This window comes from Coptis chinensis, chromosome 3 (genome assembly GCF_015680905.1).
Source record: "Coptis chinensis isolate HL-2020 chromosome 3, ASM1568090v1, whole genome shotgun sequence".
Classification (NCBI taxonomy): Eukaryota; Viridiplantae; Streptophyta; class Magnoliopsida; order Ranunculales; family Ranunculaceae; genus Coptis; species Coptis chinensis.
The window spans coordinates 14,205,039-14,224,386 of record NC_141458.1 but is presented as its reverse complement, the minus strand read 5'-3'; positions in this window follow the sequence as shown (position 1 = coordinate 14,224,386).

Below are 19,348 nucleotides of genomic sequence, written 5' to 3'. Positions count from 1 at the left end.
ATCGAACTCTACCATCAGAGATAATTTCACTTACAAGACTAATTAAAAATTATTTGTAAAAGAAGTTTTGTTCAAACACCAATTACTTTACAACCTAATGCAAGAACATATAACTAGTCACTTTTACTAGGACCTCCATCCTTAATAGGACTCTTCACGATAAACCAAATCAAAGCCCAATCATAATCTATGACCCAAAAGAATCCCAAATTTTGGGGTTTTACCCACCAATAAGTTCTTTTAATTTATGTAGTGTTGCAATTTGGAAGGCGTACAACAACTCCAAAGTTTCCTTCTCTCCATGTTGTTGATATATGCAACCAAACGATCCCGATCCATTTTCTTTGTACTTGTTCTATTGTGCTCTAGTCTTCCCATGCATATGCTTTGTCTTTTTGGTTGGCACCGGTAGTAACTTAAACTCAAAAAAAAAAAAATAATGGAAATTGAACTTAATTAGAAAAATGAAAAATGTATACACCATCATGCAAATAAGGCCGGGTGTGTTTGATTTGTGGGAATATTAACTCCGAATCGAAACCTTTATTTTAATATGCTATATTTAAGCTTTTCGTAACTCAACTAACCACTCGGCACATGTCTTGCGTGAGTTCTAACGACTTGCATTATGACAATTTTATATTGTATGTATTAAGACATTTCAACAATACTAATTTTCTTGAAAAGATTTGATAATAAGAAAAAGGGGAAAAAAATTGACATGAAATTAAATAATTGTCTACTAGTTTGTATGCCTATGCATATGCATCGGATATTTTGAAATTTATCTTCATTAAAACATGTTGACTGGAAGCTTTAATAAACCGGTTATAGGGGTACGCGGTATGGACCTTGTTGAATTAATTTAGAAATGTGATCGATATCCATTATAACTTTCAATAGGTGAGGAATTCCTGTTTAAATATATTACTTAATTTAGAAGAGTAATTCCCATTTTAAATAGGGAAGGAATCCCCGTTTTAATAAAAGATTTAATTGAAAAGTGTGATTCTCGCTTTAGTATGAGAAGAGGACTCTCGTTGTAATTTAGAATTGCAAGAATTTTTCTTTTCAATAAAGGGAGAAATTCCTGTTTTAACAAGAAATAAATTATTTTGATTTATTTTTGATTGGCAAGCCTGCTTTTAAATGAGATCTGTAACTCATAGATACAACGAGGTTCAGATACGACGGGGTTCGAACCACAGACCTATGGTATCATCACCCAAAGGTTTTACCAACTTTGCAAGTTGGCACATTTATTTTTAATAGACCTTCAAAAATACATTGTGTGTGAACTTTAATATTAATGTATAAATTTTATTCTTTCCAATATGTGGAATGAGATTTAAAATAGATTTTTTTAATCTTTTTTTTATAGCGAAGATTTAAAATAGACTTAAAATAATAAAGGAAATATAATTTCTTATATTTACCTAAAACTATAAATATAAAAGTTTGCTTAGTAACCAAATAATAGTTTAAGTATTTTCATTTATTGAATCAAGTTTTTGCATTGATAAATGGTGCAATTTTTTATTTATTTATTTATTTATTTTTTGCCTTACGGCTTTAAAACAGTTTTGTTTTTTGGGTTTTGAAAGAATAAATTATTACTTGCATGGGCCAAGTCTTTTTAGCCTTCTTTGGCCCTAATAAAAGAGAGAGAGAGGGGCATATTAGTATCTAAACCACAAGTTACGATTCATTAACATATAGATTGTTATACAACAGGTACTCATTAAATTGATACTAGATAAATTAATTATCGCACTTGCATAATAGATTTATTTGCTCCTAATGTACTAAATTAATTATTTTGCTAAATTTGTCAGAGAATAGATTTTAAAATATTCCCTATAGAGTTGAATATGTCCCACTTATTATATGAACTAATAATAAGTATATATCGATATACGAACTATGATGTATAATGTTGTAGTATAATTTGTTTTTGATTCGTAGAGGTCAATTAAAACTTAAGGGTTTTTTAGACTTAAGTACCACTTTTTAGACCGATATTAGGAAATAGTATCAAATTTCAAAAAAAAAATAAGAAATAGTACCATTTTTTTTTCTTGACCGAGTTGACAACGGTCAATCTGGCAGTATTTTCAATATGGCGGCATTAGCCCTCCCGTGCCTCTCACGTGTTTTATGTAATTAGGTTTTGGTACCACTTTTTAAGTTGTCCAAGACACCACGTGTTACAATCTTAGTAGCTGTAAAATGATTTAAATGATTAAATGATTAAATGATTTAGAACATATACATAATGTATGAGTGAACAACATTTTTACCCTTGAAACAAACATATATAATAATCATACAAACATTGAGCAAAAACAATACCGCGGGTTTGGAGTAAATGCGGATATTGCCTTGAACATGATTTTCATTCTCAACAACTTCAATAGTAACATTAGCAGTACCAGGTAACTCAAGTGGACCAGAATCAAGAGTAATATTAACAGAATAAAAAATATCAAGATTCTGAAGACGTGAATTAACTAAACCGGCCAGCAACTGACACACGCTCTTTTTGTGTGTATGAGATGGTATATGGATGATGCAAATAGATGATGGTCGTTGAATAAAATAGAAGTGTATCAAAACCTAATTATCCCTCAATAAGTAAAGGATGAGTAGGATATTGTTCCACTTTTAAGTGTATGTTATGTGAAGGACAAGACTGGAAAAGGGCTTGAGGGATTAAAAACTATGATTGTAGATATTTTAGATTCTAATGCTAAACTAAACTAAACTAGTTAAACTATTGAGAATTTATAAGAGAGAGAATTCAAGAGATTAGAATCCACCGTTACCTTTGATCTGTGATCTTCTGTTTCATGGTTGTTCTCACAAGTAGACTAAAATTAGGCAATCGAGCGAGTGCCGATACCCTTTTTGACGAAACATTATTGACGAATAACTCTAGTTAAGGTTGTTCCTATGTTTTTACTATTAATATCTTCTTTCCTTTTATGTAAGCTCGGACAGCCATTCAATGTATTACCGAGAGCAACATTAAGGAGTACTTCCTAATAGGGCGGCCATTCAATAAATCACCACTTACGGCAAACACAAAGAATACTTCCCCTAGGCAGCCACTCCCTGAGCTACCCCTTCTAGGGCAACACAAAGAATACTTCCCTAACTCTGAAGAACTACACTACTAGAAGAAAAGTACACAACACTAGCATGATATTAATATTGCAAAACATAAACCCTATTCTATACTTCCATCCCCTAGTGTGGGCAATAAAACTAATAACTAAAAACATAAATAACTAACCTGATTGGAGAACACCATGAACCAGAAGAATCATCAAACCCTAAGCACCGACTTTATCTCCTCCCTTGAAGGAGAAGATTAGCCTTCATAAAGGAGGAAGAACATGAAGAACGAAAAGAAGAAGAGTCGGAGAACATAAGACTAGAAAGACTACTTATCAAGACTCAACTAGTTAAAACCGAATCTTTTATTATTAATCTCTCTCTGCCTCAAGTTCTGGAGACAAGAATGTAAGTGAATTGGTAAGTTTCATGAGGCACTTAGGTCCTCTATTTATAGGGGTTACAGTGAGTTCTAGAAGCATCCTAAATCGTGGTTTGTTTCCTAATACAAATCAACTTCTTTGAGAGTCCAACTTTGTTTCCAAAACTGTGAAAGAAGTGGCTACAGTGTCGGTTCATGTGTCTGGAGACACGATCCTTGCGTCTCAGATGCGAGAGTCGCAATCGCATCTGGACGCACGATCCTTGCATCCTAGACGCGAGAGTCTATTTTTCTCTTTTGCTCCATCCTTCTTTCCTCTTTTGTGGGCTTTGGTCCAGGCAACGAATCTTTTTGCTTTGGGCTTCCAAATAGGCTTTAAAATAGGTCCAAGTCGCATATTTCATAGCTTCAATTCCTTGGCCTTCTCTATGATTGTCTACGGGCTTCCCATGTGATCCATAATGCTCTGAATTGCTCCATTTTACCCCTTTTTCTCTAATATTCTACCAAACTCTCTTTTTCACCTGTAGAATCATAAAACATAACTTACAAGCACTATTAGTCCACTAAGATGGCTAAACAAGAGGTATAATCGAGGGTTAAAATGCACTTTTTGAGCACTTATCACAACCCCCAACTAGCCTTTTGCTAGTCTCTTAGCAAATAAGATAAAAAGAGATAAGTGATCAAAATCACATCGTAATAACAAAAATAAAATCTTAACTCACTTTCGCAGGCATCGCTATTGCATTTACCATATGCAACAAGGCTTTAAACCTTTAAGTTTTCCAAAAAGGACGAGTTATAGTCTCGTGAGGGTTTTTAGGTAATATACCCACAAAATCAATCAATAGCATGTTCAAGAATGATAGTATTTTCTAGAGAGAAAATTCCTTACCCACTTAGTGCTTACTCCAAATGGCGGTCTCCATTGCTAACTACATTGCTTTAAAGACTCATAGATTATGATGGGAGATAGTAAAATTGACAAAATTCTCAATCAAAGGCGTATGTGTGTACTTTCGGTCAATCTCCAATACTCTCATATCTAAGAAACGAATCCTTAGTTTACCATAAAGCGGATAATCTCGACTTTCAATCCTCACCGTCATACTTTCAAAAAAAAATCTCTCGAGAAGATGGTCTACTATTTTACCTCATGTATGTGGGGAAAAGAATAATGAATACGAACATCCCACATACTACCTTAAAAAATGGACTTCTAGATGACAGTAGTCTCATGGAAAGAATGTCAATCATATTTGAAGTGTCGGGTCCTTCACTTCAGCATCCTCTCACCTGTTCTAGACTTCGTACCATACTATAGTGATAAGTCATGGGTTGTAACTTGGCTTGGGTATTGGTTTATGAAGGAAAGGTAGAAAGCATTCAAAGGTTGTTTATGAAAAACACTAAGGGTTTTGCTTCTTTCTTTGGAAGATTTCTTCAAATTCTGTATTACAGAGAAAATTCTTCCTTTGTCTTAGCTTTTCCATCAATTTTGTTCATTTTTTTTTAAGCTTAGTGGTATATCCTTGATTAGTACTGGATATGCTTGTTTTCCACTAGCTTCTTTCACTTTGAATAGAATGATGGTCTTCATTGTATCTCTCTGATATTTCCTTGTAATCTTCTTTTTGTGCTCTTTCTTCCTCCTTGTTCCCCTCGTATTCTTAGAAACATATGGGTATGGCTGATAAAGATTTTGGGTTGTACTCCTTGTCTGGAGTTGGGTAAAAGATAAAGGGTTTTGAAAGAAAATGGCTTATTGTAAGGCTCAAAAGGGTTTAACATGATGGTCCTACTAGGTGGGATAAAGGCTGAATGGGTTAACTACTTGACTTATCAGTATGATACTCTGTTTTGATTAGACTACAAGACCTAATGGCTATCTCCCCAGTTGATGTCACTTCGTGATTAACCAAATCAACAATTAATGAGACTATATTACAACGACATAAAGAACTGAAAGATGTTGAGTCACTAAGACTCGGATTTTTCGTAAGAACTCTCCAAAGAATGGGTATAAAGCTCAAGTCTCACGGGCTAAGTCTAAAAAGTCTACCTCCAGTTTACTAGGGGTTAAATCTCTCTTCTAGCAAAAGTACACAAAACTGACCAAGTACTATGGTGGTGCCTGGATAAAGAATTCTATCAACAAGAACTATGTCCGAGCATAATAAATAGTCTAAGCGGTGATGAAATCAATAATATCAACTATCTATCAAACTCAACACTAAGCAGTATAGAATCTATATCCTAGACTCATCATTAAAATTCATTTTTTCTCATGCTACTGATATAGAAACAAAAATATTTTTGTTTTTGAAAACTAATTTTCGAAATTAATTTCTTAAGTACACCTTCCCCCTACTTATGCATGCATTGACCTTAATGTATAAAGAAGTAAATGAAATAGATGAGAAAAAGGTAGGATATTACCATTGATGCTGAATATCAATATCTTGATCTTTCTCTGTCATATAAAGGTTAATCTCACAAAATAGAGATAATCAAATACAATTAGTTCAAATCAAAATTAATCCTTATAATCATGTATCAGTATTTATTTATTTATTTTTTAGGTCTTTTTACGTCAGATCCCCAAGACGTAATGTGAGTCTTTTAAAGTCAGATTCTCAAGACTTTTGAGTCCTTTATAGTCAGATCCTCAAGACTAGTATTCCCACCCACTAGGTTTCACTTTGTAGGGATTCTTTTGATCTCTCTTAGCAGGTGATTGACAAAAGTATACCTTGTACCAACAATTTTCTTTTAATGGCTGTAACCCAAGACAAGTTTCAGAATGGCAATTCTTACACCAACCTAGCTTACGCACTCTCCTCTTATGCACAAATGAACTTTTATCGAACCCTACACGAGTGATAGAAATAATCTTCCTTTGAAGTTCAACGGGGAGTAAATCCCACAAACTAACAGGTGGTGAACACTTAGGTTTCCATCTCAAAACTGATCTCTTGACAACATGCTTACTTCCTGTAGACATTTTATACTCGGTCTACTAGAGTTATGAGACTTTGACTCCGGTGCTTGCAACTCCTCTCAGTAAAGGATAAAGTTATGAAAATATGAGGTCCCAGCTATTGGTGGCACTTATACTAATGAGATCCTAAGGAGTCAAGCTTACGACGCTTGACTTCCTCATGCAAAAAACTTAAAATAGACAGAGTAACAGGTTCAGCAAGACATAGAATGTAATATTTAAGGTGTGTAGATAATTTATCCCAATTTTCTGCTTCAACAGTGGTCTGATAAACCGGATCCTTGAGAAAAATGGCCTCCATGTCTCCAATAGGTAACTCCAGAAAAGGCTTCAGTCGATGAGCGCTGACTTTGAAATGAGTCCTTCTCTTTATGTCTTCTACTTCAATAGCTCCAAAAGGTGTGACATGTCGAACTACAAATGGTCTCGTCCATCTAGATCTCAACTTTCCAGGAAAAATTTCTAGATGAGAGTTGTAGACCAGAACCTTCTGTCCAGGTTCAAATTCTCTCTTCAGAATTCTTTTGTCATGTAATGCTTTAGTCTTATCCTTGTAAATCCTTGACTTATCATAAGCATCACTTCTCAATTCCTCTAATTCACTGATTTCAAGCTTCCTCCTTTCTTCTGCTTGATCTAGGCTGAAATTCATCTCTTTCACTACCCAGTAGGCTTTATGTTATAACTCAACAGGTAGATGACACGCCTTTACATACACCAAGCGATAGGGTGACATCCCTATGGGTGTTTTGAATGCTGTTTTGTATGCCCATAGTGCATCTTGGAGTCTAAGAGACCAGTTTTTCTTTGAAAGATTAACTGTCTTCTCTAGAATACTCTTGATTTCCCTATTCGAAACTTCTGCTTGACCATTAGTCTGGGGATGATATGGTAAAACTAGCTTGTGAATTACTCCATACTTTGCCATAAGATTCCCAAATACACGGTTATAGAAGTGAGAACCGTTATCACTGATGATGGCTCTCGGTGTTCCAAATCTTGGTAGAATGTTCTTCTTTAGAAAGTCCATGACGACTTTATGATCGGCGGTCTTTGTAGGAACTGCTTCAATCCACTTTGAAACATAGTCCACAGCCAGTAGAATGTAGGTGTAACCAAAATAAGGCAGAAATGGTCCCATGAAATCTATACCCCATACATTAAAGATTTCTGAGATAAGGATCGGTTGTTGAGGCCACTCGAACCTTTTCGAGGTCTTACCCAAAAATTGGCATCTCGGACATGCTTTGCAATAAACATTTGCATCTTTAAAAAGAGTAGGCCAATAGAATCCAGCTTGTAATACCTTGTCTGCAGTACGCTGCGGGCCAAAGTGTCTTCGGCAAGACTAATCCTGATAGAATGGATTCTTGTTCCGATTTTGGGATCCATCTTCGAATAATCTGATCCGAACACTTCTTGAATAAGTATGGATCATCCCAAAAATAATATTTGGCCATTGAGTAGAATAAATCTTTTTCTTGCTTGCTCCAATACGATAGTACCTTGTCGGTCACAAGATAATTTGTGATGTGGCCATACCATGGTACTTCTGATATACTAAACAACTATTAATCTGGAAAAGTCTCACAGATTTGTAAATTGTCTTCCGTATTCTCTACTAGCAATCTAGAAAGGTGATCAGCAACGACATTCTCTGTTCCTTTCTTATCATGTATTTCCAAATCAAATTCTTGTAAAAGTAGTATCCATCGGATCAACCTAGGCTTGACATCTTGCTTAGTGAATAAATGACGCAAGGCAGCATGGTTAGTATAGACTATTACCTTTGAGCCTATCAGATATTGACGAAATTTATCAAGAGAATAGACGATTGCTAAGAGTTCCTTATCAGTGGTAGACTAATTAATCTGAGCTCCATTTAGAGTCTTGCTAGCATAATAGATTGCGTACGACACCTTCTTGTGTCTTTGTCCTAGAACGGCTCCTATAACATAATCAGATGCATCACACATGATCTCAAACGGCTGGCTCCAATCGGGGGCACGAATGATTGGTGCTGAAGTGAGTGCTTCCTTCAATTTCATAAAAGCTTCAATACATGAGGTATCAAAATCAAAGACAACATCTTTCCCTAACAGATGTGATAGCGGTATTGCAATTCTGCTTAAATCCTTGATAAATCGTCGGTATAATCCCGCGTGACCGAGGAAGGTACAGATATCTTTGATAGTTCTCAGCTTGGGTAGATCCTTTATAATATCAATCTTTGCTCGATCTACTAGAATTCCTTCCTTTGAAACTTGGTGACCCAACACTATCCTTTCCTTTACCATGAAGTGATACTTTTCCCAGTTCAGAACTAAGTTGGTATCGCAACAACATTTAAGGACTAAGGAAAGATGGTGCAGGCAATCCTCAAAAGATGATCCAAAAACTGAAAAATCATCCATAAAAACTTCCATGTATTTCTCCACCATGTCGTCAAAAACACTCATCATGCATCGTTGAAAAGTGGCCGGTACATTGCATAGACCAAAAGCCATACGACGATAGGCGAATGTTCTGAACAGACATGTGAATGTGGTCTTCTCTTGGTCTTCAGGGTGAATATGGATCTGAAAATATCCTGAGTAACCATCAAGAAAGCAGTAGTAAGCTTGTCCAGCTAATCTTTCTAACATCTGATCGATGAAAGACAATGGAAAATGATCTTTTCTCGATGTGCTATTCAGCTTTCTATAATCGATGCAAACTCTCCATCTAGTCTGAATCCTGGTTGGAATCAACTCATTGTTCTCGTTCTCGATCACTGTGGTTCCGGACTTCTTCGGCACAACTTGAACTGGACTAACCTATTGACTATCAGAAATAGGGTAGATAATGCCGGCATCAAGGAGTTTGATGACTTCTTCTCAAACTACTTCCTTCATCTTCGGATTAAGCCTCCTCTGTGGTTGCTTAGAAATATTTGAATCCTCTTCCAAATAAATTATATGTTGAACTATCATAGGGTTGATCCCCTTGATATCATCAACTGTCCAACCAATAGCTGCCTTATATTCTTTTAAAAGTGCTACTAACCTAGATTCATGCTCCTCAATCAAATCTGATGCAAATGACTACTAGGTAGGTTCCCAAATCTCCCGGCCCAAGAAAACATACTTGAGTGTAGACGGCAAAGGCTTCAATTCTAGGTTAGGCGGATCTTTCTTAAGCTCTTTAGATGGTCCATTAGGCGTAGGCGATTCAAACTTTGCTTTGAACTTGTTGTCATCCATGATAGGTAATAAATCCAAAATCACATTGATTGCCTGGACACTAAGTTCCTCATAGTCAGAGTCTGTCAGAGCTTTCAATAACTCGTCAGTAGGATATGAATGAATCAGATAATCCTTTGCTAATACTTTAATCATGCATACCTCATTCACAGCACACACCTCCTATGGTTGCTGTAACATATGGAAAATATTGGTCTTGACTTTCATATTACCAAAGGATAACGTCATATTACCGTTTCGACAGTTGATAAGTGTATTTGCAGTGGCCAAGAATGGTTTGCCTTGAATGATTGGTATCTGCCTACCAGATGTAGGTTATGTGTCGAGTACTATGAAATCAACCGGATAATAGAAATCTTCGATCTTGACTATGACGTCTTCAATGTTTCCTCTAGGTATCTTCACTGATCTATCTGCCAACTGTAAATAACATCAGTCGGTTTTAGATCCTTCAAGCCCAACTTCTCGTAGACGAAATATGATAAAAGATTCACACTGGCACCCAAATCTAATAAAGCTTGCTCCTCCAATGAATCTCCAATTCTGCATGTAATAGTTGGACTTCCAAGATCTTTCAGTTTCACAATCGAAAGAATTGCATATTAATATTTGCAAATTCTAACCGTCAGGATCTTTGCATATTAATATCCCATTTCTGAAATACATTGCAAATCTCCTTGTACTGGTCATCCTTTTTGGTATTCACTAGTTTTGAAGGAAACGGTGCTGGCGGATTCTTCAATATCGGTTCTTTTCTTTTGGCTTCTGTTGGCTTGGTAACAGATAGTGGAGTGATAGGTGGAGTCACTCGTGATGACTTCTTCTTACTTACTTCCACCATAGTTCTTTCAGCTTCTCTTTCAACAGTTACTTCAGCGGGTGGCACAACACTATATATATCTGGATTATTAGAACTGGGTGGGATGGTGGGAACATAAGTTACCTTAGGCTCCGTAGAATCTTTCTCTAGTTCTAGACAATCTTGTTATCAACTTTCTTGCCTGACCTCAGAGTGGTGACAGAATTAACTTGGTTATTCGACTGAGTAATCTCCAGGTTATCCACCTGTAAGACACCTCTTCCTTTCGGATTTGGCTCCGACTGGCTTGGTAATGCTCATTTCGATCTTTCCATTAAGGTGGCAACGATTTCCCCTATCTGGCCTTGAATGACACTAAATTTATTCTCCAACTTCTGGGTTCTTTGATTTGTCTGTTTCAGCTCATTGACAATGGTGGTGATAGCTTCTTCCAGATGTGGGATAACTACTTTGCTTGGCTGAGGCATAGGGGGAATGTATCCACTTATAAGATCTGGTACTAACTCTCTCTGTTTTCGTTGGCTTGGTATTCTTTGGTTCCGTATGACCGTTGATTTCTATATGGTTCTTTGGCGGTCTTGAACCGATCATCGGTTTATTCGAATTGATTAGGCTGATTCTGGAATCCTGGAGGAAAATTCCTCTGATTTGTAATTTGTGGCTTCTAATAATTCTGTCTTTGATTGAACTGGTTATTTCTTCCTAAAGAGTTGATATTACATGCCTCTGCATTAGTATCCAGATAGTATGAACACTTTTCAGTGGTTTGGCCTTCATCAGAACATAGCTCACAAATGACATAACAAGGCTTGGATGGCTGAGGTTTATCTTGGAAATTGTTTGCTTTTGGAGGATTCATAGAGAACTGATCAAACTTCTTGTTCAGAGTTTCAAGTCCTGTTGATAAGCTTGCCATAATTGATAGCATCGCTTGACCTAGGTCTTCACGGACTAGGTTACCAAATTGCTTCGGCACCCCCTCCACTCTAGCTACGTCCTCGTTGCTAGTACTCCATTGTTGAGTGTCTTCAGCTAAATTCTCAAGAAAGTTGTAGGCTTCCTCTCCATCCAATGATGTAAACTTACCTTGATGCATCGACTGAATCATCTTCTTGTTCACAGTAGAAAGTCCTTGAAAGAAAAAATGCGCCAGTGTGCTCTTATCATAACCATGATGTGGACATGAAACTAGCAGATTATTGAATTTCTCCCAGCTTAGAAGATATTCTTCAGTCACCTTCCCTTTGAAATTGCTGATGGCTTGCTGCATGGTGATAAGCATGTAAATGTTATATTATTTACGGCCAATTTTATATTAGTTAATCCATTTATTTTATTTGTTTGATTAAATTAGTGCATTTTCGTGATTTTGCGGAAATCGAAATAATGTATGAAAGTGTGGTAAAAGCGTAAATTGTTCACCAATACATGTGTTCGCGATGAGTAGAAGGATGGGCCACCCTTAGTTGGGCCTTAGTAATAATACAAGCTTGTGAGCTATGGGCCAATATCAAAAAGTCTAAAATCGCATGACTAAAGGAGGTCTTTGAGACCGGACCATGTGCAACTTAAGAGACCAGCCCATACCCACTAACTAAGGGCCACACCATTTCCCATCCGGCTTGATGTACCGTAGCAGCCCTTAGTTCCTTCTCCAGTTCAAATTCATTCCATCGCGAATAAAATCCCGAAAACCCCGCCTTTTTATCCCGACCAAAAGAGAACCTTCCACCAAAGACAAAAAGGAAACTGCCGATCCCATACCGAAAGAAAAAAGGAGTTTCCTTTTAAAAGGGGATTCTCGCGTATAAAGTGGAGGCAACATCAGTGAGTGAAGGGGTGGCTCTTGGCTGAAAAGAAAGAGAACAAAACAGCAGTGAAAGGGGGTCGTTCTTGGTAAAAAAGGTAAAACAACAAGAGTGAAGAACGGCCAAGGAGGCCGTCGAAGGAAGAAGGAGGTTGGAGAGCGATAAAGAAAAGGCTCTCTTGGCTGGAAAAGAAGGCGGTAGCAAACCAAAGACAGAGCGTGGAGGCGACGACCCGAGAGAAGGAGAACCTCCATGCGTGGGCTGAACCAGGAGATATCTTGCGAGGCCGTGACTTTGAGCTTCTGAGCACAACCGTTAGAATAGGCGAGCAAGAAGAGAAGACTTCACAAGAGGCTATGGTCTTGTTATGGGAGTTTTATTTCTTCGGTTTTATGGTTCCGGTTAGTATGTGTGGCTAAAACTATAAGCTAAGGCTTAGAGGAAGCCCTAGACTAAGAGGTTTATCTTGTTTAATTGATTCATAGTTCTCCATATTAATTAATAACCCGATTGATTTTTAGCGATATTAGTAGAATACTTTCATTGATTATATCTCGCATGTTAAAAAGTTCATGACTTGACTAGTTAATCGTTAGATAAATATTCTGTTCTTATCAAAGCATCGTTTTTATCGTTCATGTAAACTTGTGAGAAGTCGTGCTGTAAGAAGACGATTTTTGCTAGGAGTTTATATTCTCGTTTGTTGAAATTTGATCGAACCCATATATAGATTTATATAGGAGCTCAACGTTCACATCTTCGAGAAAGCTAGGATTACCTTTTCCTCGTGATACTCTTTAATTAAAAGAGAACTTTGAATTAATTAAATTAGGAAAACTTACAATGATCTAGGGTGAATTCAATGCCTTAGTATCCTCTCCAATCGATAATTTAATATAAATTTTATAGTTTTCATAATTAAGTTAAATAGGACTAGTTATTAGTTAATCAAAATTTCATAAACCAATATAGTTCGGATTAGGTTAAGTACTATTTTTGTATTCAATTGTACCCAACACGCAATCTCTGTGGGATCGACCTCGTTCTTGCGCACCTATTACGATAAACCTCGTGCGCTTGCGAGTATTAGTAATATTAAAGAAGGGTTTAATTAGCCTGTTTATTTAGGCCGGTTAATTTCCTATCAAGTTTTTGGCGCCGCTGCCGGGGATTGTAGTAGTACAATTGAGTTTTAAAGTTTTATTTATCGTGATTCGTAGTTTAAGTTTAGTCGTAGATATATTATTTCATAGTTTACGTGTCTAATTTTAGTTATTTTTGCAGATAATTAAGCATAGATTTCTTCTTACAAAGGGATAGTCGTGACTTTGTGTGGGCGTTATGAAGTTGCTTGTTGTAGCCACCCGTCGTCATAAAGTAGCCCTCGGCTCCTCAATGCCGGAGGTACGCGTCTTTTTTCCTTTGTGGGGTTGAATTTTGTTTGTTTAGTGGGTTGTGCTTGTTTTATTGTTTCTTGCATTTAGGAAGGTTAAATCATCATTGACCCTTAGGCATCTTGCATTAGGGATGGTTTTAGCCCGCTCACTAGGAAAAACTTTTTTTTATCGGGATCGAGTGATGGTGCTTTTTACACAAGAACCGGAATCGTGTGATTTGGGTTTAGGAGCAAATATATATTAAACAAGTTTTAAAATTCAATGGGTTGTAATTTTTGTTTGGTATTGTTTGTGTGAATTATGCATATTTTATTAGAGTCTTAGGTTTTAGAAGTAGTTTATGGTAGTAACTTCGATTCCGATAACACACCTGTTACCTTTGTTTGATCCCCGAGATTGAACGCACTCTCCTTAGGAGAAGTAGGCATCCCGAATTAGAGGTACCCGTAACTTTTGTTGGCAATACACCAATTTTTGCTGACATGGAAGGTAATAACAATAACGTGGTTGCCCAAGTACCTAGATCTATTAAGGAATATATATATCCTACTAGAACAACCCGACCATCTTGCATCGTTCCCCCTGCAACCAATGCTAATCACTTTGAGTTGAAGCCCAATCTGCTGGGGCTCCTTCCTAAGTTTAGGGGAACGGAAGAGGAAGACCCATATCTTAATGTGAGGGAATTTGAGGATATTTGTGGGACTATTAAACTTCAACAATTTAGTGAAGCTATAAAATTAAAATTGTTCCCATTTTCTCTTAAAGAAAAAGCCAAGAGTTGGTTTCACACTCTCCCATGAATTCCATAACGGGATGGGAAAAGTTATGCATTGTGTTTTTAAAGAACTTTTTCCCTAATCATAAAAGCATTGCTTTTAGAAAAGACTTGTCATCTTTTTGCCAAACTGATGGAGAGTCATTATGGAAGTGTATGGAGAGGTTTAAGGACATGCTCTTGCAATGTCCTAAACCACGCCTTTAGAATGGTAGGCTAGTGCAGATTCTCTATGAGGGGTCTCGATTTTAATTCTAAGGTTATGATTGAGACCATGAGTACCGGGGATTTCTGTGATAAGATCAGAAGAAGCGTGGACCTTTTTAGAAGAAGTCTCCGAGAAGGTCCAAAGAATGGGAAACTAGTCGTGAGCCTAAGAAGGTGGCTAGTAGTACTACTACATAGAAGGGTTTGTTCCGGTTGACAAGGAATTCGACCGCGAGCAACGCTAGGATGGCAGCTTTAATTAGAAGAGTTGAAGCTCGAAGCTAGAAAAAGAGACAAAGTCTCTAGCTCCAAGTAGCTAATGTTGAAGTCCCCGGGTGTGCGTTGTGTGAAAGTCTTGATCACGTTATAGATAATTGCCCTGGTGTAAATGCACAAGTCAATGCTTTTAATTCATACCAAAAACCAGGCAATAATCCTTTTTCTAACACATATAATCCTGGATGGCGTAACCATCCCAATTTGTCTTGGTCTAAAGGTATACATCAGGGAGGTCCCGTGGTTAACTCAAACCCAAGCATTACCCGCGATGCACCTCAACCACCTAAACTTTCACCTATAGAAGAGGCCATTACTCAATTAACACAAAACACCATGAAATTCCGGACCAACGCAAATGGCAGTTTTATGCAAGCCAGTCAAACGGCTACTCCAGATAATGCTCAAGTCATTAGGAAGATTGAAATCACCATAGGTCAAATTGCTAATACTTTGAATGAGAGGGACAAGGGTAGGTTTCCTAGTCAACCAAGAGCTAATCCGAGGAGTTGGAAATAAGTTCTAACTTAAACCAGGCTCACCAGAGCAAGCCAAGGCTATCACTGTCCTTAGGAGTGGAAAACGTGTTGATAATAGGGTTGAGATGTCTAAGGGCCGAGGTCGATCGATCCCATAGAGTGTGAGAAGGAGGAAGGTGAGGTGAGTGAATCTAATAGTCATAATACTTCTAAGAAGGGTGTAGAACCTCCTCTTCTTTGGGAGACTAACCCTGCCATCTTATATACCTAAAGCTCCTTTTCCCCAACGTTTGATTCCGGCTAAGAAAGGTTCTAATCTTAATGAAATAATGGAAATGTTTAAACAGGTTCAAATAAATATTCCGTTACTTGATGCTATAAAACAAGTTCCTTCCTATGCCAAGTGATAAGAGCCCAAAACTGTAGTTTTAACCCCTTAATAATCATACTGTTAGACCAATTATGTGAATAATAAGTAAGAGTTAATACTTATTACGTGTTTTTATGCATTTCAGGCTTCAAAGTCCATTATGTGCAGAAATGTGCCACATTAGCGAGATAAAGGAGCAAAAGCCATCAGAACTTCCGAATGCCATATCTTTGGACTCAGACCTCGGAATTGGGCCTACCTTATGTCAAAACGACCGGCTCGGAAAGAGCTTTGCAGTGGTCCAAGCCTTGACCCAATCAGAGGAGCAGAAGTGGACAAAAAGTCTGTGGAAGCCAACTGCAGCTGAAGAGGCCTTTTTGGACTGAAAGAATTGGGTTTTGGGCCTGATTCTCTGGCCCAAACCATGGCTCCAAGCCCATGCACGAATTTTGGATCTGGATGTATAAAAACAAAAGCTTAGCTCTTTGTTAATGGTAGCTAGTTAGACCTAAATTAAGATATAGAATTATAGATCTAGTTTTATTAATTAAATTAAGTTTTAGTTCCATTTAAATTCTTGTTTTAGATTAAATATCTGAATCATTGGTCTTGATTGATTAGATAAATAAAGTAGTATTTTTATCAAGTTTGAATTTTGTCATTTCCAGTATAGATCTAATTTCAATTCTTGTTCCTATTTCATTCCGACCATTAAGTTAGATGCATTATTGTTCAAATTAAGTAAATCTAAATTTCTCACATTATGTTTAGTTTAGATTCAATGGGAAATGTTAGATTGATGATTCAAGGCTAAACCTCCATTAGAGGGGTTGATGAAGCCTTGATGAAAACTTAGTTGTTTAGTATAGAAACGCTTTTAGCATCTATTCCACTCTGAAGAGGTCGTGTTTAAGCCATGAGAATGGGTGCGACCTCACATGCTAGTTAGTACTTGGTAGAAATGCCATGAACACTAGGGATTAGACTCGAATTCTTGCCGCGGAAAACGTAAGAATCGAGATACCACAACTGTACTAGGTGATTAAGTTGGATTCGAGGTGGATTCAATTCCCCTCTAATTCATTTATCTAGAGTCAAACAATAGTATTTCCATAGCATTTGTAGTTAATTTCTAGTAATCATCTTAATTAAGTATCGTAGTATAATATTTCGTGAAAGCTCTCATTGACTTAAGAGCTTTACTAGTTAGACTTAGAAAACAATCCATGCTAGGGAACTAGGAGTGGAACGAACTTCGTACTCCATTTAGTGCAATTCGCATTGAGAGTAGAAGCTTTGATAATCAAACACTGACAAATGGCGCCGCTTCCATCTTAGTTACACTTTAGCATTTTTTTCTTTGTAGAAGTAGTTATTTTAAGTCCCATTAAACCCACCCACCCTGTTTGATTCATATTGTGGTTGCTTGCTTCAGCTTTTGGAAAAATTCCGCGAAGAAAATACACCGAAGGCCACCTTAAAGAGAGCGACCGCTATCTTACTTGAATTCTCGTTTAACCGAAGGCCTTACTTTAGAGAGCTGACCAGCCGCTAAGTTCTTGGAGCTCGACTTTGCAATCGAAGCCCATTAAAGAAAGATAGATAATACCAGCCTTAGCTGAAATTTCGGATTTCCACATTTTGATTCGACTTCGAAGTTGTCAAGTTTTTCGAGTGTTCTAATCTCTTATATACCGAACACGCTGCATAACAAGAAGCTTATTCATAAGCTGAGCAAGGACGCTTATCGGGTATTCCTTTCTTCCATACCTCGCATTTCTAGTTAGAGGTTTTCTACTAGTATATCAAATTGTTTGGAGTGTTGCATGTTTAGTTAAAGCTTAACTTAGTCTTGCATGAGATTATGGTCCGGTCGAACAAAACAACAAACGTAATTACACGGCAACAAACAAGTCTATCTAGTACACCACCCACGACACCTCTAGCTACTATCACACACACCATACTTGACATAATGGCTGAAGAAAGAGAGACTCCTCTCTCTGACTTCTACAAAGCTTTGAGCGATAGCCCTAAATCTTGCATCGTTCTAGCAGACCCACCGGGGGATTTCAGAATCCCTCCAAATATTTTTAATTTGTTACCCGTTTTTCATGGTTTAGACCATGAAAAACCTTACCAGCACATGCGTAGGATTGAACAAGTCCTAACAACATTCCACCATCCTACGGTTGGTTCGGAACAAATTAAATTAAGGGTATTCCCTTTCACCTTAGCCGATAAGGCGGCGTCTTGGTTAACTGCCCAAGCGCCTAATTTCGGGACTCGTGGGCTAAACTTGTTCAAATGTTTATGGAACATTTTACCCACCCCTAAAGACGGATGAGATGCTTTCCAAGATTCATTTCTTTTCGACAAAATCCTCATGAATCATTTTCGAGAGGCTTGGAATCGTTCACCGATCCGCTTATAGAGTGTCCACACCATAACCTAGCAAAAGACACGTTAGTTCGGTGCCTTTTTCAAAGGACTTCAACATCACCATAAAGAAGTCCTTGACATTATGAATGGGGCTAGTTTCTTAAGTAAAGGAGCCTCTGAGGCTTATAAATTTTAGAAGACCAAACTAAAAGCGACAATAATAATAATTGGGGGTAGTGATGATATCCCCCGCATTTCTAGTTCTTCTTCAACAGCTTAAGGCAGATATGTTTGAAATTAAACACGATTAGAAGCTTAAAACTCTAATCGAATCACTTTCACTAAAAGGTAGAGGCCATTTCTCGTACAACAAAAGCCTATCCTCGTCATGAATGTAAATTCAAACCCATGTAGTTTACATTTGCCCCGAAAGCATCCCGATTCCCATCGGCCCTATAGCCTATGAACAGGGCTTGTTCCATTAATAGTGAACCTAACGCCTCGGGAGACAAAATCCCAACTTCGGCGGAATAACCAAAACGTCACACTTCAAGGGTACAATCATCAATATGTTAGGCCAGAAGCTTTAACCAAGCTCCACTACGACAAGGACAGTCGGTCGGTAATTTTAATAATTATAACAACCAAAGTGCAACCTCGACAAGGTCGAGCACAAGGTCGAGAATAATTATAATAATTATAATACCAATAGAGGTATCATTCCTGTTAATAATACTAACTATCACAACCCACCCATAAATAATCAACGAGATAGTTCCAATCGCACCACCCGCGACTACTACACTACCACACAACCGATCGTATCGGCCGCTTTATTATACAAAGTTACCCAACAACTTTTCCAAACAATGACTCAATCAAACCAACAGATCTTTACAATCCATAAATCGGGGCATACAACAGTTAGCCCAAGAGAAAGCCCAACCAAAAGGCGTGTTTCCAGTGTCAAGCGATACCAAACCCTAAAACAAAGAAACACAAAATTTTGAGGTAAACGGTAATTCTAGTAATGGAAACTACAATCGTAGGTGACCTAAATGCCATCACCACTCTCCGCTTACGGAA